The sequence below is a fragment of the Schistocerca gregaria genome, chromosome 3 (assembly GCF_023897955.1).
Source record: "Schistocerca gregaria isolate iqSchGreg1 chromosome 3, iqSchGreg1.2, whole genome shotgun sequence".
NCBI lineage: Eukaryota > Metazoa > Arthropoda > Insecta > Orthoptera > Acrididae > Schistocerca > Schistocerca gregaria.
Genome location: NC_064922.1, coordinates 668021638 through 668045014, shown reverse-complemented (window position 1 = coordinate 668045014; position 23377 = coordinate 668021638). Strand labels below are relative to the sequence as shown.

General features: G+C 40.9%; 1 protein-coding gene and 1 pseudogene across 2 annotated transcripts in view; both read left to right on the top strand.

The window, feature by feature from the left end:
- LOC126354714 (diuretic hormone receptor-like) overlaps window positions 1–23377 on the top strand; it is a 1166839-nt gene that overhangs the window by 1096695 nt on the left and 46767 nt on the right. The gene's annotated exons all lie outside the window — the stretch shown is intronic.
- Window positions 18071–18188, top strand: LOC126356578 (5S ribosomal RNA; annotated as a pseudogene).

Here is a 23377-nt window from a genome sequence, read left to right as displayed (position 1 = left end):
TGCAATGCTGTACCAGTTTCCGGGCCCCCGCTCGAATCAGCGCTGCCAACTGCCACTGCTGTCGTCGCCTCTGCGTAGTCTCCGTAGCTCGTCGTCTGCCAGACGCCGTCGTAGACTGCTATTCCAATCGGCGCGTAGTCACCGAAAAATTCTTCCGTTCCGTACAACACATTACAGTTCACGGACACTTTCACTGTCCTTCCTATTCACGTGGCGATATCAATTTGTACGCTACACAGTTCCTACACATAGCGAGCACTTCTGTATTGTCCGGTAATTGTCACTACTGCTTTTTTTGAAATTCACTGGAATTTACTATTTTTATTTCCCGGCCGATGCACCACTTGCGACGGGTCAGGCTCTTCTCGCGCAGTTTCCTTTCCCTGAAAGAAAATCCACCTACCTCGTTTCTTAGGTAGTTGCTGCACTCGCCTCTCCTGATAGCAGCTACTGGAAAAATTGCAGAAAAGCAGTGTTGAAGAAACTGCAATTTAATAGCCGCTCACCGGAGGCCGCGATACATGTTTGCTGAAATACAATCTATGAGCAATCTTCCTAAATAAATTGAGTTATTGGAATGGTAGTAATTGTTTACTCAAACGAGAACGCGAAGTTGGTAATTCTATTTAAGCTCTTTATTGTCTTTAAGCCTGATCATCAGCCCGCTAATCTACGTTTGAAGAAAGTTCAGTTCACAATTCTATCCACACTCAAACCCCGCCAGAATTAGCTTTCAAAGTTACGGAATTTACTTAACTGCAACACAGACGATTTTCTAACATACACGTTTGCAGTCGATGTTCAATAATAGTTCGTTTTTTAACGTTAATGCTCGCCATAAGCACTTAGTAAAAGTTTACGAAGTACCGCCACGCTTTTAATTATTAAAGTTACTCGCGTCTTTCGCGGAACGAAAAGTCACAACTCGCTCAAACTCACACTACGCGTTACTGGACTCTTCCAGTCTCAAATCGCACAGTACCGAACCGATGAAGCCGTTTTATGACTTCATTTTACACATTATTCGCGAGGACACATCAAGCATGTCTCTTCTCGATCACAGTTCCTTCGCGACTCCTCATCCACTCGCGACTCACTCTCCTAGTCTGCTAACCGTCCTCGCATCTCATTGGCTCACACATCACACAGCCAATCAGAATTAACTCTTTGGGTGCGCCTCGCGCCAAAATCTAGCACGCACCAGTCATGACTTCTGAATCATTTACGTCATGATTTCTTGTTACACAAAATTTACTGTATAATTTAACAAACCGAAAGGAAAACTAGACTTTACTTTATTTCCAGAAATTATTTAAATACTCGCGAACGTTCTGGCTGCTTGTACAATACCATACACTCTTGGACATCCGACATTCACTAAGATGGGGAACCACTGGCGACTCTGTTCCCACGGTTACATCGTCTGAACACTTGCGAGTTCCAACCTAGATTTTATACACTTGCAAAGAATGGCGAATGTCCCTCTTTCATTCACTCAGGCACACTCATTCACTCTCACCTACTCATATAAAATAACTGTTCACAAAAATTCAAAACATTTATGGTTTTAACAAAGTTATAGGTGAATTTCTAAAAGTAAAATTCTCAAAATAAATACAAAAGCACGGAAGGTGATTTTGTTTCATAGTTGGATGGTCACTGAAGGTGATCTATACATAATGGTATTTATTTAGACTCGAAAATTGTAGAAATTTGCGTTTTCTGTAAGATTTTTCTAATTTCCAAAATATGCAGGTTTCAAAGCTCAAATTTGGATGACTTATTTTTATTCATAACAGAAACTAGTATATTAACTTTTAATTTCCTCAGGTTCCTCAGTTAGAAGTTATTAAAGATGAAAGTTCCACGTTATACACGCGGCTAGTTAGCGCACAGGTCTTACATTCTCACGGTACAGACATGCCATATGGTCGTGACGTCAGACGAACGGACACCGGTAATCTGCCCGCTACAGCACATATGCTAATCTGATGGCTACTTTACAGTCTGTCTACATTTCACAGTAAATATTTGATAGAAAACTGTGCGCTCGCACTAGTTGCGACGCCACACACCTCCTGAGGAAACTAAATTTTTTCATTCATGACAAACTTTTAGTTTTCTAAAAAAAATTTCTATTAAAGATTTACTCAAACAGCTATTTAACATTTATAGTTCCTGCACATCAATCATCCACTTATACCTAGGGCTGACGACCTACAAAACATCTTATATCTAAACATGCACTTTTATCATCATTCAAAAAAAAATTTTTCAGATTACAAAATTCTATTTACAAATTCCTGAAAGAGAAAACAAACCTAAATACTATCTTGATGTACGTCACACGCACACTAACACTACTATCGCTATGGTGAGCGTCACTTTTTTACCACTTACACTTAAGATTTTGATAGCACTCGTAGTTCGACCGGGTCCTGCTTGGGAGGTCCATTTCAAGTCTCGTGCTACCACCTCTGTTTACTTCGGCGCACCTGAAACATCAGCTGGCCTCAGTTCCCTTTCTAACTGCTACGTCTTAACCTACAGCAGCGATAAATGGCGCTATCTGCTTGACTCTAAAGTCTCATATTTTTGATAAAATTTACTTTACAGTATGTACAATTTTCAAATTTTTTTTTTTTTTTTTTTTTTTTTTTAAATGAAAAGTGAATTGACTTTCCTAATGCAGTACCGAAGTGGCACATTTACTCTTTAATTACTTCTTCATCTCATAATCAAACAAGTTATGGTTACATAAGAAATACTAAGAAAAACAATTCCTACAAATAGTTCACAAATACATAATAAATCTCCGCCAGCACTGGTGACTCTCCAGTTCCTGTACAATACACAACAATATAAAATATACACAAAATTATCAATATTACAATTCTGTCTCCAGGCAATCTCCTGTAGTCCTGTATCATAAATTAAACACTGAAAAATACATATTTACTTATTCATTTATCAACACTACAATCCTTATACTAATCTCTACGACAAACTTGGGGAGCTTTGTGTGTCTCTGGTCAAAAATGGAATCGAAGTCATGGGTACTTTCCTCATCTCACATATCTGGAGTTACTTCAATTTCTTGTCAACATCAGGTTTTCTCTAGTCACATTCGGGTTTAATTTACAACTCTCATACTCATACTTCACACACTCAGGTTAGTATTTGTTAAAGCGTTTCCTACTAATCTGCGAAACCTCGTTACCCATACTTTCTAACATACATCCACCTCCTGAGTTACCAACGTCGCCTCAGCTCTGTTTACATTCGTAGCCTCACTTCCTTTTGTTTACAAACATCTCCTCTGTTTACCAACAAACGCCACCTCTGGTTACCAACATTAAGCTTTTTATTTACTCACCTTCGTAGCCTCACTTTTTCCTAATATCGAGCTAGCCAAACACTATGCTCATTCTTTCTCCTTTTCTCACATATTTCTCTTCATTTGACAGTCAGTCCTGCTGCACTGTCCCTTTAACTTAACTTCCTTTACCCCTTTGACAGTCAACCTTGTTGCACTGTACCTTTACTCATTTTACCACTAAATCACCTCCTGAGGCTCTGACTTCATTGAACAGACAGTTTTGCTGTACTGCTCCATTTCCTTTCCTAAACATTAGCTTAATGCTACGTCTTAACATATCGTTCTGTTACTTAACAAACAGCTTCAATGTTCGTCACCATATTTTCTGAGGCTCTTACATTTCTTAGTTATTTTACCTTTCTAAGGGCATTACTCACACCTTAGGCCAAACATTTACTTTACTGAGACTTATTACTTATCTGAGGTATCTTAATCCTTTTTGATTTTCTCTTACACTCATTCCTTACGCTTAACCTATACTGCACTGAGGTTCTTTCCTACTCATTACTTAAACACTTTATCACTTAAAAACTACGATAGAGAAGAAGGAAAGACGATAGAATTTTAGTTCTGAATGAAAGAAGAGGTAGGTTGACAATACGGAAAAGAAAGTGGAAGAAATATTGTCAAACGACTCGAGACCTAGTGCTCGTCACGCACTTAGCTCTGCAAAGAGTGCAAAGCTCTCTGAGGTATCTACTCACTCCTGGCCACGTCTCTCTTTTGAACATATCTTTTCAAATCCACAATGTTCCTAAGCCCTAACATCTTATGTGATTTCACAAACTCCAGTCTATAAGCATTTGGGTGAGGCTTCTCTACGATTCTAAATGGGCCCACGTACTCATCGGTAAACTTCCCCTCCAAGAATTTCTCTGTTTTACAAATACATATAGGAAAATCATTCTGCTCAGGATCCTCACATAGCTGCTTACCGATGAAAGGTATAGTAATTAGTTTACCCTTAATTTTTACCATAACATCATTGGTAGAAAAATTCACCCATCCTTCATATTTATTCAAAAAGTCAGCCCCCACCAATATGTCTACACTCAGTCCATTTATAACTAAGAAGTTCTGTCTTATTTCTACTTCCTTAAATGCTATGGGTAGAAACACTTCCTGTTTTACTGTTTTCTTAGTCTTACCGGTTGCTACTACAATGTTCAAGCCACTTACTGGCATCTTAACAATCTGTTTACTGTTAGGGAGTTCATTTACCAAGTTCTGGGATACTGCACAGACTTCCGATCCAGTATCTATCAAACATTTAACTGGTTCATTTAATACTCTTAGCTCTACTATCGGTTGCCCTAAGTACTCTTTATTTATTTTGGGTTCTGCTTCCTCCAATAAATCTTGCACAATTTCTCTCCTTTCGAAGCCTGTCTTTTGGGTGGCAATCACATTCACACTTACAGGGTTTATTTCATGCTTATTATCACCCTCAATTCTAGTGGCAGCTCCTATTAGCCTATCCACTATTGCTAAGTCAAAACATTTTTCCAATGTTTCCCCCTCTTTCTCATTAACCTCCTTTTCTACGACCCTATCCAAGGCGTCGTCATTAACCTCTACCTCCTCCTCTAATCTATCCTCTTCTTCGTAACTATCTACAACATCAATTATCTTATCAAGCACAGTCACAACCCTGCCATTATTACTGTTCTCACCCCTATCCGACAGCTCTTCATTAGTTTTACTGTGCATAATGTCTTTCTGATTATTACCCTTATAACTAGTACTTAGTTCTTCAATAAGTGGCTTCTTATGATTATTCTTACAGTTAATTGGTTCATTAACCTCCACTTGACTTAAAGCTACTATCTCTGTCTGTTTTACGTTATCCTCCCTAAATTTTGTAGCAACAACATTTATGTTAGGTGGTCGTTCAGGCTGCTTTCTTATGAATGGTTTTGCCAGCGGATTTAACTTTAAACGCTGTTGCCTACGATCGCCAGCACACTCGTAGACAATTAATGGTTTTCCGAGCGCGGTGCGTCATCACTATGCCTCCAGCTGACCGCCTCACCTCCTGACATCTGTCGGCCGCTGTCATACTGCTCGCGTTCATTGAACCTGTTAACATATGTTCTTCCTCTACCACGTGAACTGCCACGGTATCCGCCGCCTCTCTGAACACCCATCCTATTAATGTTTACATCCGCGCGATTGTCATTCTGCCTAGCAGGCGGGCGATGCTCCCTCCTCATGTTTTCTTCTTCTTTTTGGACGGATTCAACCCTTTCTAAATACTGTACGAACTTGTCAATGTTATCTCGGGGCGCAGATATGATCTTAGTTTTCCAGTTCCACGGTAGCTTATTTTCTACCCCTAATATGATCTGTTCTGTTTCTAACTTATTACTAAGATAGGACAGAGTTGTTACCCACCTTTGAACAAATCGTTTGATGCCCTCTCTCTTGGGGTCATACTTCTCTCCCGACCAGAACCGATTAAGAACATCCATCTGCTTTCTCTTTCCCCAGTATTCCTCAAAGAACGCTAATTTAAATTCTGACAATTTCGCGTATTTTTCAGAGGCTAAATTCCCCCATACTCTGGCCTCTCCCATCAAATTTGAAGTGATAAAGCCTATCTTTTGTTTATCGCTCCATACTTTCGGCAAAACGTCTTCAAAATCGTTCCAAAATTCTCTGGGGTGCATGTTCTTACTTGGGTCAAATTTTAAAAACTGTCTGTGGGTAACATACGCAACCTCGGTAGATTCAATTATTCCACTGGAAATTATACTACCACTATGGTTAGAAACACACTGTTCTACTTTGGTTAGTCTGCATTCATGCCCACAAAGTTGCTCATTCACACTTTCACTGAAATGGCTTATGTGAGTCTCTAAATTATTGACCTTATTTACAACTTGCTCTCCAAGTTTCTCACACCGAATTTTGGTATCATTTACTTTACATTCTAAGGCGGCATGATTAATTTCATTGGAATTCTCTACCACTTTTACGTGCTCACATACTTTATCTAATTCTGCATCAACATGGGATTTAAATTGCTGTTGATCCTCAGTAACCTGTTCGATTCGTGTCGTCAATTCACTTTGCACTTGAACAATATTTTCTGTACATTCTAGTTTAACCTGCTGTATTTCACCATTTACTTTACTACTGAGCACTGCTAAATCTTGCTTCCAACAGTCTCTGAGATCGGATATTTTGGAATCTAAATCAGCGCCCATTTTAGTCATCTCATTACTTAAATCAGATCCTAATTTAGACATTTTTGAATCCATTTGTGACATATTAGTTTCCAATTTTGATATACTGGAATCCATTTTTGACATACTGGAATCCATCTTACTTGACATATTGGAATCCAACACGTTCATCTTAGTTAATAGATTCATCAGCATACTGGCGACATTATCCTTCGCCCCCTCATTTGCTGATACAATGTCCCTATTAACATTAACTACCGGCATGGGTAACTGTAACTCACTGGGCACTGACATATTTGGATCTGACTCCAAACTATAATTAACATAGGATGAATCAGTCAAACTACTACTGAAATTGGGTTGAGACACGTCTAAACTAAAATTCATGGGGTCATTTTCCCCTGTCTCCATCCCACTATCACAACTTAGTTCCGCCTTTTTGTCACTTGGTTGAAACTCAGCCATTTTTCTCAGTTTGACTCCACAAACACACAAAGTTTTCAAAAGCACTGTACTTAACTTTGTGCTTCGGCGTGCTGCGTTGCTGCTAGATGAAACTGCGGGTCCGTTCACCATACACTGCAATGCTGTACCAGTTTCCGGGCCCCCGCTCGAATCAGCGCTGCCAACTGCCACTGCTGTCGTCGCCTCTGCGTAGTCTCCGTAGCTCGTCGTCTGCCAGACGCCGTCGTAGACTGCTATTCCAATCGGCGCGTAGTCACCGAAAAATTCTTCCGTTCCGTACAACACATTACAGTTCACGGACACTTTCACTGTCCTTCCTATTCACGTGGCGATATCAATTTGTACGCTACACAGTTCCTACACATAGCGAGCACTTCTGTATTGTCCGGTAATTGTCACTACTGCTTTTTTTGAAATTCACTGGAATTTACTATTTTTATTTCCCGGCCGATGCACCACTTGCGACGGGTCAGGCTCTTCTCGCGCAGTTTCCTTTCCCTGAAAGAAAATCCACCTACCTCGTTTCTTAGGTAGTTGCTGCACTCGCCTCTCCTGATAGCAGCTACTGGAAAAATTGCAGAAAAGCAGTGTTGAAGAAACTGCAATTTAATAGCCGCTCACCGGAGGCCGCGATACATGTTTGCTGAAATACAATCTATGAGCAATCTTCCTAAATAAATTGAGTTATTGGAATGGTAGTAATTGTTTACTCAAACGAGAACGCGAAGTTGGTAATTCTATTTAAGCTCTTTATTGTCTTTAAGCCTGATCATCAGCCCGCTAATCTACGTTTGAAGAAAGTTCAGTTCACAATTCTATCCACACTCAAACCCCGCCAGAATTAGCTTTCAAAGTTACGGAATTTACTTAACTGCAACACAGACGATTTTCTAACATACACGTTTGCAGTCGATGTTCAATAATAGTTCGTTTTTTAACGTTAATGCTCGCCATAAGCACTTAGTAAAAGTTTACGAAGTACCGCCACGCTTTTAATTATTAAAGTTACTCGCGTCTTTCGCGGAACGAAAAGTCACAACTCGCTCAAACTCACACTACGCGTTACTGGACTCTTCCAGTCTCAAATCGCACAGTACCGAACCGATGAAGCCGTTTTATGACTTCATTTTACACATTATTCGCGAGGACACATCAAGCATGTCTCTTCTCGATCACAGTTCCTTCGCGACTCCTCATCCACTCGCGACTCACTCTCCTAGTCTGCTAACCGTCCTCGCATCTCATTGGCTCACACATCACACAGCCAATCAGAATTAACTCTTTGGGTGCGCCTCGCGCCAAAATCTAGCACGCACCAGTCATGACTTCTGAATCATTTACGTCATGATTTCTTGTTACACAAAATTTACTGTATAATTTAACAAACCGAAAGGAAAACTAGACTTTACTTTATTTCCAGAAATTATTTAAATACTCGCGAACGTTCTGGCTGCTTGTACAATACCATACACTCTTGGACATCCGACATTCACTAAGATGGGGAACCACTGGCGACTCTGTTCCCACGGTTACATCGTCTGAACACTTGCGAGTTCCAACCTAGATTTTATACACTTGCAAAGAATGGCGAATGTCCCTCTTTCATTCACTCAGGCACACTCATTCACTCTCACCTACTCATATAAAATAACTGTTCACAAAAATTCAAAACATTTATGGTTTTAACAAAGTTATAGGTGAATTTCTAAAAGTAAAATTCTCAAAATAAATACAAAAGCACGGAAGGTGATTTTGTTTCATAGTTGGATGGTCACTGAAGGTGATCTATACATAATGGTATTTATTTAGACTCGAAAATTGTAGAAATTTGCGTTTTCTGTAAGATTTTTCTAATTTCCAAAATATGCAGGTTTCAAAGCTCAAATTTGGATGACTTATTTTTATTCATAACAGAAACTAGTATATTAACTTTTAATTTCCTCAGGTTCCTCAGTTAGAAGTTATTAAAGATGAAAGTTCCACGTTATACACGCGGCTAGTTAGCGCACAGGTCTTACATTCTCACGGTACAGACATGCCATATGGTCGTGACGTCAGACGAACGGACACCGGTAATCTGCCCGCTACAGCACATATGCTAATCTGATGGCTACTTTACAGTCTGTCTACATTTCACAGTAAATATTTGATAGAAAACTGTGCGCTCGCACTAGTTGCGACGCCACACACTGACATTATTTTCGTTTTGGAGATGCTAATCTTCATACCATACTCCTTACATTTCTGATCTAGCTCTGAAATATTACTTTGGAAACATTCAATCGAACCTGCCATCACAACTGAGTCATCCGCATATGCTAGACGGCTTATTTTGTGTTCACATATCTTAATCTCACGCAGCCAGTCTATTGTTTTCAACATATGATCCATACATAATATGAACAACAGTGGAGACAGGTTGCAGCCTTGTCTTACCCCTGGCACTACTCTGAACCATGAACTGAATTTACCGTCAACTCTAACTGCTGCCTGACTATCCATGTAAAGACCTTTAATTGCTTGTAAAAGTTTGCCTCCTATTCCATAATCTCGTAGAACAGACAATAACTTCCTCCTAGGAATCCGGTCATATGCCTTTTCGAGATCTATTAAGCTTAGATACAATTCCATGTTCCACTCATAACACTTCTCCATTATTTGCCGCAAGCTAAAGATCTGGTCCGGACAACATCTAAGAGGCCTAAACCCACACTGATTTTCATCCAGTTGGTCCTCAACTAATACTCGCACTTTCCTTTCAACAATACCTGAGAAGATTTTACCAACAACGCTGATTAAAGAGATACCTCTCTAGTTGTTACAATCTTTTCTGTTTCCATGTTTAAAGATTGGTGTGATTACTGCTTTTGTCCAGTCTGATGGAACCTGCCCCTACTCCCACGCCATTTCAGTTATCCTGTGTAGCCATTTAAGACCTGACATTCCACTGTATTTGATGAGTTCCGGCTTAATTTCATCCACCCCAGCTGCTTTATTGCACTGAAATCTATTGACCATTTTCTCCACTTCCTCAAATGTGATCCTATTTCCATCATCATTCCTATCCCATTCTACCTCAAAATCTGAAACATTACTGATCGTATTTTCACCTACACTGAGCAACTCTTCAAAATATTCCCTCCATCTGCCCAAGGCATGCACAGGATTCATCAGCAGTTTTCCTGACCTGTCTAAAATACTTGTCATTTCCTTCTTACCTCCCTTTCGAAGACTGCTAATTACACTCCAGAATGGTTTTCCAGCAGCTTGACACATAGTCTCCAACCTGTTTCCAAAGTCTTCCCAAGATTTCTTCTTGGATGCTGCAATTATCTGTTTGGATTTGTTTCTTTCTTCAACATAACTTTCTCTGTTTACCTGAGTTCTAGTATGTAGCCATTTTTGATACGCCTTCTTTTTCTTTTTTACAGGCTGCCTTGACTGTGTCATTCCACCGAGCTGTTTGCTTCATCCTACTTTTACACACTACTGTTCCAAGGCATTCCTTAGCCACTTCTAGTACTGTGTCCCTGTACCTTGTCCATTCCTTTTCCAATGACTGTAATTGACTACATTCAACTAACTGGTACTTTTCTGAGATCGTTGTTATGTACTTGTGCCTAATTTCCTTATCCTGAAGTTTCTCCACTCTTATCCTCCTACATATGGACCTGACCTCCTGAACTTTCGGCCTCACAATCCCAATTTCACTGCAGATTAAATAATGATCAGTGTCATCAAAGAATCCCCTGAATACACGTGTGTCCCTCACAGCCTTTTTCAATTCCTGATCTGTTATTATATAGTCAATGACACATCTGGTGGCCCTGCCTTCTCAAGTATACCGGTGAATGTTCTTATGTTTAAAAAAGGAGTTTGTGATTACTAATCCCATACTGGCACAGAAATCGAAGAGTCGTTTCCCGTTCCTGTTGGCCTCCGTATCCTCTCCAAATTTACCCATAACCTTTTCATACCCTTCTGTTCGATTCCCAATTCTGGCGTTAAATCCACCTATGAGCAGAACACTATTCTTGTCCTTTACTCTAACAACTACATCACTGAGTGCCTCATAAAAACTATCCATCTTATCTTGATCTGTCCCTTCACAATGCGAATATACTGACACAATCCTAATTTTCTTGCTAGACACTGGCAAATCTATCCACATCAGTCGTTCGTTTACATACCTTATTGCAACTACGCCGGGTTCCATTTCTTTCCTGATGTAAAGCCCTACACCCAATTGTGCTATTCCTGCTTTGACTCCTGACAGGTAGACCTTGTATTCTCCCACTTCCTCTTCTTTCTCACCCCTTACCCGAATGTCACTAACAGCTAAAACGTCCAGCCCTATCTTACTTGCACCCTCTGCCAGCTCTACCTTCTTCCAAGAGTAGCCCCCATTGATATTAATAGCTCTCCATCTCATTACCATTTCTTTGCCAAGTCGTATCTTTGGAGTCCCTGGTTTGTCGGTTAGAGGTGGGACTCCGTCACCTCCAAACCTCCGAAGCATTTTGCTCTGATTGTAGCCAGCATCATACTTAAAGTATCAGGGAAGCAGGTTGCTAGCCTTACTTGCCCCGAGTCCCATTGGGTATTACCACTTACGGTTGAGGGACTAACCGGTGGATTTGGTAGTCTTTGCCGTCTGAGCACAAAGGTGACCACGACTCAGAATATGTTTGAGATGCCCAGCCTTATCCCAAAGTAACTGGCATCCCGACTGTCGGGACCACTTACTTGGCCACTCATACGTTGCCCGTGGTTCGTGAACTAGGATATGACTAGAGGAACCCACACCATGAACCACAAGTGCCGAAATATTTTCTTTCTGCTGTCCTGTTAAAAGTGATACTCTTAACGATCGTGGTAATTTAGAAATACAATGGTTCCAATGGCTCAGAGCGCTATGCGACTTAACTTCTGAGGTCATCAGTCACCTAGAACTAAGAACTAATTAAACCTAACTAACCTAAGGACATCACACACATCCATGCCCGAGGCAGGATTCGAACCTGCGACCGTAACGGTCGATAGTTCCACGCTGTAGCGTCTAGAACCGCACGGCCACTCCGACCGGCTTTAGAAATAAACAATTGGATAAGTGCACATTCACTGTATGGCTCACTTAAGTACTGGTTTTGTTGGACCATGTGTTCAAAAAATTGCGTGACAGTGGGAAAATTTTAGTTCTCATAATTCGGTAAGCTAACTAATTCACCCTTGATTCGGCGCTGTGTCGTCTTCGACCAATGCGCTGATGGAAAAGCATTCTGAAATTCTTCTACCGAGTAGCATTGTCTCGCCATCGGTCTCATACGAGCTGCCGGTTCGCCTTCCAAAAAACTGCAAATAAACTCAAGTTTGTGTGTTACGGGCCAAGTTGGCGGAAAAGCGAAGCTAAATTGTTGTATCCAATCCATAGGGTGAATCTGTGTTCTGTCACTTTTAAATACCTTAAATTTCCTAATGGATAGAAAGTGCTTGTAATCAAAATTATCGTCTCTGTATGTCTGGACAGGTTCAGGATTGAATGATAATCTGTTTGTATGTGACTGTTCGGAATCTAAGTCACGTACTCTCTGTAAATTATCAAAATTATACTGGCTGTGTGAGTGTTAGAAATGTTAGGAATGTGGCGTATGCTGTGCCGTGTTGGAGGCTGAAACATTTTTCATCTCTGTCACTTCTTGCTGTAAAGACGACACTTTTCTACGCAATGTATTATTGGACGAACCTATCTCACTGATTGTCTGCTGTAAGTTTTGGAATTGGAGTGTTTGATTGAACTAAATTGGTGACGTATCGTCTGATTTAGTGTCATTGTCATTTTCGATAACCTCAATACGACTGGCCAATTCATCAAATTTTTCAGTCAATGCTTTAAGGATCATAATTTTTAGTGTCACAACCATTAATTTGTTTTTTGATTTTACGTGTGGTTTTTCTTTAATTTGTTAACGTCTGCTTTGATGGCATCGGGATCCTGTATTAGTTCCAACTTTTCAAGTCTGTTGGTCATTGTCTGAAAGTATAATGTGTGTGTGTGTGTCTGTTTTTGTTTTAAGATCGGAGATTTCATCATGCAATTCGGTGTTCAACTGTTTGATTTCGTCTGATAATGTAGCAATGTTGTTGTCTACGCATGTTTTTGCTTTCGTAAATAACTTACGCTTATCTTCCTGTCTCTGTGCCATAATTGTTTCCATAACTTGTTCCTTTACTTTATTCTGTTCTTGTATAAATTTACGATAACGAGTTTCACTGTTTTGTAGGTGATGATTACAACGTTCGTCAATTTGGCTGTTCTGTTGGTCAAATTTCGTGTCTACTTTCGCATCCAGTGTGCGTGAAAGTCCTGGTGACATTGATTTGAACTCGTCGCGTAACTGTGTTGCGTTTTCAGAACATTGTCTCTAAGTAATTTGGTTGTGGCTGCATGTGTATTACTTAATTCTTGTGCAACAGATCTAATTTCTTCACTACTATTCCTAGCATAAGCCATAATTTCCTCACGTAATTGTTCTTTAGTATCATGACATTGCACGGCAACGGCTGAAATCTGTTCATTAATCTGTTTAAAGTTCTCATTAATTTGTTTGATCGACCTGTCGTGTTTTTCATTCGAGTGTTTGAGATTTTCCTTAAGGTTGTCTTGTATTTCATTAAGTTGTTTGTTCGTTTCATTAACTCGTTTGAAATTGTCGTCTTGTTCTTTCTTCGAATGTTTGAGATTTTCATTAAGTTGTTGCAATACTGCCATAACTTGATCCATGCCAAAATTAGCGCCTCTATTTTCTATGTTATGTGTTGGTGTATCTGCATTTGTCGCATTTTGTGTAACAATTAGGTTATTGTCTGATTCACGAAAAGATTTGCAAATCGGATGTGCTCTGTTGGTCACTACATTGGAATCAAATAAATCTGAGGTACTTTGAGTACATTGTTCACCTTCGTTAGATACAATTATCTGTTCGCTACGTAAATTTTGCAAATCAGGCGTGTCAAACTTGACAGCGTTCATTGTAACGGAAAGAGCCGCGTCATCAATTGTCGTTAAATTTACAGTGGACACAATTGAATTTGTTTGCTCATCATTTAGATTAGAATCATTACTAGTGATCGGCGTGCACTGATTATCTGTAATTAGAGGATTATCACTATTACACTGAGTGTCGCTAGTATTATCGGTCAATTTATTCGAATCGGCTCATTGCACATCGCGATGAACTGTTAGCAGTTTTTCGCGGCATTTTCACAGATCAAAGCTAAGCACAAAATTAAACAAAGCCAAAGCAAAATGGAACAAATACAGTTACAATAAAAAGCAATAAATTGCCGATGATCTGTCAAAGAAAGAGTGACAAGTTAGTAAATTCTTTGCGCCAGATGCAAACTATCTTTAACAATAGTGTAAATAAGAGCAGATATATAACTGACTAATTATCAGAAATTCACAAAAATACGATCCTGCCCTGTTGTCGACAAGTGTAACCTCCCCACAAAATAAAATAATATAAATAATATTCACATTTAGTGTAAACTCAAAACAGAAAAATTCCTAAACCTCTCAACAGTAAAAAATATAATTATGTCGTTCACATTCAGTATAACCTACCAACAGGAAAATTGTGTAACCTATCAATAATAAAAAAATGACTAATCTCTCAATAATAAAAATGTGACTCACTTATAACCTTTCAATAATTGACTGTGAATTTAACTGGTAAATTTTGGACGTCAGCAGCGCTGCGTCATGGCCCTGAAAATTCATTAGGAATAAATTGAAAAATCTTACTCAATTAGGTCGCTGGATATCGCGTATATATCTGTTCCTATAAAAAAATTTTCTGGCGCAGCTCTGTGCAATGCTGCCCGATAGATTTGTCATGTATAAAAAGAAACAACTGATTTCTCCTTTCAATAATCGGGATGACCAAGGATTGGAGAAATTAGTAAATTCTCTAAATTGAAATGAATGGTTGTCAAAAGTTACTTTTTATGAGAAAGATTATTATTAAGAGATTTTTAAAACATTTACATAGGACTTGATATAACAATAGTACGTATGCGCGAGGCTGCTTTTACCTTATAACTACAACGCTCAGGATCTGCCATCGCTCCACCACGACCGGCCCAGCCAACACGATACACCAGACTGCTCACTAACAACTACTACTCCTACTGCTACACAGTTCCTACTGCAGTCAACACTGCTCTTTGGTCTCAGATTCTCTTATAGCTTACAGATCGCAGGCAGCGCGTGAGCAATCCATCGAAATTACATCTGATCGTGTGCACTAACAACAAATTCCTTAATCATGGACCTCTTACAAGCTTTGATTACCTGGGCTGCGGGGTCACTGTTGAGCAGGTATCTGCAGCGAACTCTGACGTCAAACGGCGGTAGATAGAGTTGTCAGCTATATGCTTACAGGTGATACACTTACTAAACTCCTACGACACCAGTATCTCGTCAGTTGAATAATTTTTCCACGAAATAAATAAAGATAGGACCTTGCACGCCATCCCTTTTCCCGTCAGCTTTTAGGCGAAGTGTAGAGTTTGAGTGAGCCTGCCAATGGTTTCGTGTGCTATTATGCAATTTTTTCTAGAAGGATAACATCTGTTGTATTGCGTCGTCAATTTTGAGCTGTATTGCGACTTTAGACAGTCGTTGCGTAGCGCTATGCATGTGTTTGGGTAATTAGGACAGATCTGTATGATTAATTATATATATAATTGTGACTGACCTTCACTTCAGTTTCCCAATCTAAATAAATAAAGTACAGCAACCTAACCCTCCTCTCCTGCACCTTGACAGTTTCCATGTGTTGCTGGCTGCAAATGGGCTTTCTGCCAGAAGGGCCTGGTTTCGAGTCCCCAAAGGACATTGACATTTTTAATTTACTGCCAGTTCGAAATTCCTCTCAATAGAGTAGGTGGTGGGAGGGAGGGGGTGGGTTGAGAAAGGTGGAGGAGCTGATGTAAATACATGACGTCATTTGGGGTTCGGGTGGACGTGGGTGGGTTGGTCGGTTTAATTAATTTGCTTATCAATTTGATATAAAAATTGCACCCATGCCGCAATCTCCATACAACTAATGGGGTCAGACCTACATAAAGGTTCATATTATAAACATTCCAGAAGTGTAATGCATATTCTGGGTGCCATATAACACTGGATATGGAAACGCACAAGGTCCCTCCACTTGTTATATTTAAATTTACAGTTTGTTCACCTAACTGTTTAACTCTCACTTTCTCCTCAAAGATCTCTGGAAAGCAGCCTCTTTAACAGATCATTTGCAGCATTACCTATGTCCCTTGTACAGTAATTTAGATGCATTTTCTAATAAACGCACCGATGTGAAGCTGTAGGACCCACAGTGCCAGCAGAGCTGATGTCACTTCGAAACATGCACAGTCGAAACCTGACAACCGCACCCCTTCTCTCGCTATGTTCGGAGCGCATTCTCATTTGGAAAGGAAACTCCTTGAAGGTTGTTCGTTAAACAGCGGGAAAGATGAAATCCTTTGGGTTCAAGATCAGATGATTAAGGTGGGTGCGTAATGACTTCCCAACCCAACTTCTGTGCAGCCTACCTGAATTCGGAAGTGAGTTACCGTAGAGTACAATCATTTAACACAGTCCTCCTGGTCTCTGTTCTTGGACTATGTCAGCAGGAGGTCTCAGTTGTTCACAGTAAATGCCAGCAGTGGTGAGTACACCCCGAGGAAGCAATTCATAGTACACCGCACAGTCAATGTTTCAGCAGATGCACAGCATTATCTTTTGTGGATGCGTACAGGTTTTTGTACGGCGAGTTGCTTCTTTCTGTTTGGCTCAACCATTCCTATCTTTTCCTTGTATTAGCATAGAGACACAGTTTCTCTTCACCAGTAACGATACATGATAGGAATGGTCGGTGTTGTTTATTAGCCAATTTATGACAAGCAAGCAGAGACTCACATACGGCCACCCATTGATTTTTGGGATTTTGGCTTAAAGCTGCGGTAACGATACACACGATTCTTGAAACTTACTGATTACATGCAGAGTTCACACGATGGTAGAATATCATTGTTCATCACATTTGCCAGTTCTCGAGTTCGCTGGAGTTAATAATTGCTGATTAATGTATTTAAACGGGCTTTATCAATCCCCGAAGCCATTCCTGAAAGTGGAGCGCCAGTATTGTCAAAACGATCCTCTTGAAAAGGAGAAAAACCATTTTCTTGCCCTGCTCTGACAAATGACATTATCCTCATACGCGGCGCAAATGTTTCTGGCTGCCTCCTCTGCTGTCAACCCCTTACTGAACTCAAAGGAAAGAATATGTCGAAGATGTTCCGATTCTCTGTAGTCCACATCTCCACTATGTCCAGATGATGAAATAAAATTATGTAAACTCAAATGGCAACAGTTAACTACAAATTAAAAATGACAATCGATAAAAGAAACTCTACAGAACTCATAATACTAACAAGGAAAACAAAAACGTTACGAGCTTATTGACAAGCCTAACATTATCACGAGTTCGCTGTGTCATTTTATAGCGCTTTTCAGCACTGCATGTGACACAATGATCCCGCGCACACTACTGTACTGACACGATAACTTGAGAAGAGAAATGTGCCTGCCTACAACAGCTGAGGTCCAGTGATACTGCCGACCGTTTCGAAGCTCTATACCAGGGTACTGCGCACACGTTCGCAACCCCAACAATAGCTGTCGTCATCCTACCAGGGATGCTGTCGGCTTCGTTCGACGTGGCATTGTTCACTAAAGAGCATCCTACCACGGATGCTGCCGGCTTCGTTCGACGTGGCATTGTTCACTAAAGAGGTGAAAAAAATACCCTGAAATATGGAACATATATCTCAAAAGTATCATGATTAAGAAGGTAGCCGCATAGTTCAAGTATTTCTACAGTTTTGTGCGGGTCTGTTGCGAACCAGTATAAGGAGATCATATGTAAGGTGTATGAGAAAAGTAATGAGTGATTTGTTATGAATCAAAGCATCTATTGGCAACGGCCTTGCCGCAGTGGATACACCGGTTCCCGTCAGATCACCAAAGTTAAGCGCTGTTGGACGTGGCCGGCACTGGGATGGGTGACCGTCCGGGCTGCCATGCGCTGTTGTGATCTTTCGGGGTGCACTCAAGCCTCGTGATGCCAATAGAGGAGCAACTCGAGAGAATAGGTCACAGAAAACAATCATAACGACAGGGATACCGGTGTGCTGACCACACGCCCCCCCCCCCCCCCCCCCCAAATCCGCATCCTGAGCTGAGGATGATACGACGATCGGATGGTCCCGATAGGCCACTTGTGGCCTGAAGACGGAGTGCTAGGAGTGCTGAAGCATATAATATCCTTTTTTCCAGACAATATTGTCCCGTGCAAAGTAGTTCACTCTGGCAGCTATATAACGTCGGAAACGTTGTTGTCAGTCTTGATAGAGCACTGAAAGGCTCCAACTGCTAGGCTCTCTAATTTATCGGTCACATTCTTTTGAAAGCTCTCCGCTGTCCCAAAATGTCGTACATTGAAGACAATTTTCAGTTTCAGGAAAAGAAAACCGTCAGAGGGACTCAGATCCGGTGAACAGGAAAGGGGAGGGGGTGCTGTGGAACAACAGTAATGCGCTTTGAAGTAAGAAAATTCTGCGATTCCGTGACGGAAGTGGCTATGTGACGTGGGGCGCTGGCATAAGGCAGCATCCACTTGTCTGCAATGTCCGGACCTGCTCGATTTACCCTTTTCCTGGTCCTTTCAAGGACATCTTTGTAAAACTCTTGGTTGACAGCTTGTCCTGGAGATTCACCTTTAACGTGTTCTCGGCCTACCAGAAAAGAATTGCGCTAGCCAAACCTTGAGCTCTTGATAGGAATGTTCCCCAGAGACCTGTTTGAACTTTTCTGACGTCACTCTCACAAATTCCTCTGCTTAACGTAAAAGGTGATGGCATAACCTTGCTCTAAGTTCCGTTGTTCCATTTTAGTAACACACAACTAAAATGAAACTTCATTGACGGCTCTCTCAGAAATCATGTGATGGCTGTACAGAGTTGAAACTCAGACCGAGAATCTGGAAAGGATAAAAACATCAGTGTACACAAGCAGAGCAAGACAGCGTTGCCAGATCGCTCTCAGTATTGGAATTCTCCTAACTTTTGTCATACACCTCGTAGATCACTGATAACTACTTCGTCACTGGGTTCTAGAGGTGGCGCTTTCGTACGTATGTGGCATTTAAAATATGAAATAACCGTGAGTAGCAAATGCTTTCCTCCTCGGCGAGATGCCTTTCATCTGAATAGACAAATATTCAGTTAAATATACCTAGAATAAATTATGTTACCGGTCACTGATTTCAACGCGTTTTTGTATTGCATGCACAAAGTACATAACAGCACAAATTTCAGTAGTGTTCTAGACTGAACAGTCTTTCACTTTCGGAAACAAAACTGATTCACTGTTTACTACCGCTGTTACCACCAAGACTTAGAAAAAATTGAATTTCCATGGCTCTTTGCCATCACTGTCTATAAAGTACCAAGCGAAAAATGTTTCTACTACTACTGTTATGTGAATTTCCTCCTTTGGGTGATGAAATCTGATTGTCCAAATCACACACTGTGTTTTTCAGATATTTTGGCATTTTTCGGTCGCCTTTCTTCTGAGGGTTTCGGTATTCACTTTCTGTGGAAGACCTTTTTTAATTTTCGATGTATTGGTTTTCTTTTCGTGCCTGTGCAGCCATTTCAATAGTGGAAAGACGATACGAAAGTGTGTTTGAGGCGGCTTTCGCGTCTGTAATGATGATACGACTGTGAGGACAACATATCGCCCAGTCCCCGAGCGGAGAAAATTTCCGACCGGCCGGGAATCGAATCCGGCCCCTTTCATTAGCAGACTGCCGCTTCTCCCTCAGATTTACAAACTGTCCAAACTATTTTACACATACATGTGGTGCCCGTTCTTTCGGACAAGCACGAAGGGACAGACACCACATACATAATTACGACTATGACGGCCAATGATCCACCCTGTGCAGGCGCAGACCAAGTTCGAGCCCTTATGGGAATCGGCAAGATGCCATGAGTAACGAGGCTAACGAGCAGGGGCATTACATCAGTAGTGTGTGGTGTAGGCTGGGAATTTGGGTCGGACAGGAAGCGTAGTAGGGTAGTCAGTGTGACTGTCCTGACCCTTGAATGCAGATGGCGTAGTGATCAGATCATTTGGCTAGGAAATCGGAGACCTAGGTTCAAATAGCCGTTCGAAACAAATTTTCTACTTGTCCAATAGACATAAATGTCCACAGGAAGCTAATGTTTTTAATTCCATTGTGTCTCTTCTTTACAGCATTTCGTGACAGATTCTGTATTGCCTTTTCACCTAGCTGTCTGGGAAGGATGAACTGATGACGCTACCGCTGTTGTTTTACCACTAGTTTATCGAACGACTGTATAGTCATTCTAAAATAATGATTTTACTTTCAACCTGTCTTAAATCCATGAACAGTGTCACGAAAGCTGTCTGCAGCAGCCGCGAACTAATCATTGGATGAGTCCCAAACCTCCTGTTGCCTTTCTTAACGTATTCATAAACGGAATATGCAGACACTTCCTACTTCTTCTGCCAGTCCAGCACTGCTGCGCAATTAACGCTGCAATCCCGCCGCGTGATCTGAAACGATTTCTGACGCCGCGATTTCGCTGCGAGCACTCTGGGCTGTTACTGGCTTGTGTGCGCCGAACGCTGTCAAAGGAAATAGCCAGTGGCGTTGCGACCGAGCTATCTGGCGGCGGAACAAAAAACGTGCGGGACATTCCCAAATATATGCACTTTTGAATTTGAATTTTTCCGCCTCGAAATTGGTAGTGACAGGACGGTTATTAATGTAAGTAAATCAATACACGGAATAAAAACAAGCTGGTCTGATAAATTTTATAAACGATTTTATTTAGTAAATAATTATAGATTTAATCCGGGTCGCCTTACAATGGCTCTGTCACTCAATGTTGCCTGTCCTTAGTTTCATTCGAACAACTAGGTGAATGACATTTGTTCTATAAACATTCGAAGCGAATTTACTCACGGCATCAAGAGCGTCTAACGGATGCAATCTTCGCGCAATCTACATCATTAATTCCAAAGATTCCTTCCGAAGATTCGGTGGAAAATGTATTCATTTGGAATAAAAATATTTTCTTTTCGTGAATTAACTTTTAATTAATTGCGATGCTGAAAGTTGATCATGGTTTATGGCTTGAAACTATACGGCATCTGCGAGGTTGGGCAGCCACTGCTGTGTTTCCAGAAGTAGACTGCAATTCTGAATATAAATTTTTCGAATTCGTGATAATAATAAAAATCGCTTAGCTGGCACACAAGCGTAAAGCATGGCAGCGTTACTTCTACCGTGAAAGTTGGCTGGCCTCGTTGTTGATAAACACGCTATCTTACATGGCGGTATTAATTTCTTCACCCAATATCAGCTAAAACTTGTAATCAACAGCGTATGGTTTTAAAATTTTCTCAAGATATGCTTTACAAAGAACAAGTGAAGAAAACATTTTTTAACTGGTCAGTTAAACGATTGACCTCTTCTAAAATCCAAAGCCAAGTTAACTATTACTTTCTTATAAGCACTTTCGGCAACAATTTTCCAGACGCTGTAATGGAATATTGGGCCGCCTACGAATTTGTTCTTTTATGTATACTACCAACTGCGACAACGGTTCGTTTTTATGCTCTATGCAAAATGTGCGTCGAATGCTCGTCCTCGCAGCAGTCTTGCTAGGAATTTGTTTTCATACGTGGTCTAAAATTTTAATTCTTTACTAATAGCAGCCGCCTCAGAAATTGATTTGCGTATATTGTTATCATTCTTTATTGATTTACTTTCGCTATTAATAGTCCGATTCCTATCAATTTCGATGCGGCGTGCCTCACCAGGGCTCGAACTCAGGATCTTCTTTTTTATCGTGGAAGTACCCTATCAGTAACCAAGCACGACTCACAGTGCGTCCTAACAGTTTCATTTCCACCAGTACTTCATGTCCTTCTTCGCAACCGTCACAGAAGTTCTTTTGAGAATTTTAAAGGACTAGCACTCCTACGACAAAGAATATTGTGGAGACTCAGCTTCGCCACACCCGAGAGATCGTTCCCGGGTCTAAATTATCGTAAATGTCATTTTTGGCTATAAAATATTGTACCACTAGTGCAAACAATGTTTGTTTTACTAGAAGCACCATCAATATACAGGGTGTTACAAAAAGGTACGGCCAAACTTTCAGGAAACATTCCACACACACAAATAAGGAAAAGATGTTATGTGGACATGTGTCCGGAAACGCTTACTTTCCATGTTAGAGCTCATTTTATTACTTCCCTTCAAATCACATTAATCGCGGAATATAAAAACACAGCAACAGAATGTACCAACGTAACTTCAAACACTTTGTTACAAGAAATTTTCAATACGTCCTCCGTTAGCGAGGATACATGCATCTACCCTCAGTCGCATGGAATCCCTGATGCGCTGATTCAGCCCTGGAGAATGGAGCATTGTATCACAGCGGTCCACAATACGAGCACGAAGAGTCTCTACATTTGGTACCAGGGTTGCGCAGACAAGAGCTTTCAAATGCCCCCATAAATGAAAGTCATGAGGGTTGAGGTAGAAGAGCGTGGAGGCCATGGAATTGGTCCGCCTCTACCAGTCCATCGGTCACCGAATCTGCTGTTGAGAAGCGTACGAACACTTCGACTGAAATGTGCAGGAGCTCCATCGTGCACGAACCACATGTTGTGTCGCACTTGTAAAGGCACATGTTCTAGCAGCGCAGGTAGAATATACCGTATGAATCATGATAACGTGCTCCACTGAGCGTAGGTGGAAGAACATGGGGCCCAATCAAGACATCACCAACAATGCTTGCCCAAACGTTCACAGAAAATCTGTGTTGCGATTGCACAATTGCGTGCGGGTTCTCGTCAGTCCACACATGTTGAATGTGAAAATTTACAATTTGATCACGTTGGAATGAAGCCTCATCCGTAAAGAGAACATTTGCACTGAAATGAGGATTGACACACTGTTGGATGAGCCATTCGCAGAAGTGTACCCGTGGAGGCGAATCAGCTGCTGATAGTGCCTGCACACGCTGTACATGGTACGGAAACAACTGGTTCTCCCGCAGCACTCTCCATACAGTGACGTGGTCAACGTTACCTTGTACAGCAGCAACTTCTCTTACGCTGACATTAGGATTATCGTAAACTGCACGAAGCATTGCCTCGTCCATTGCCGGTGTCCTC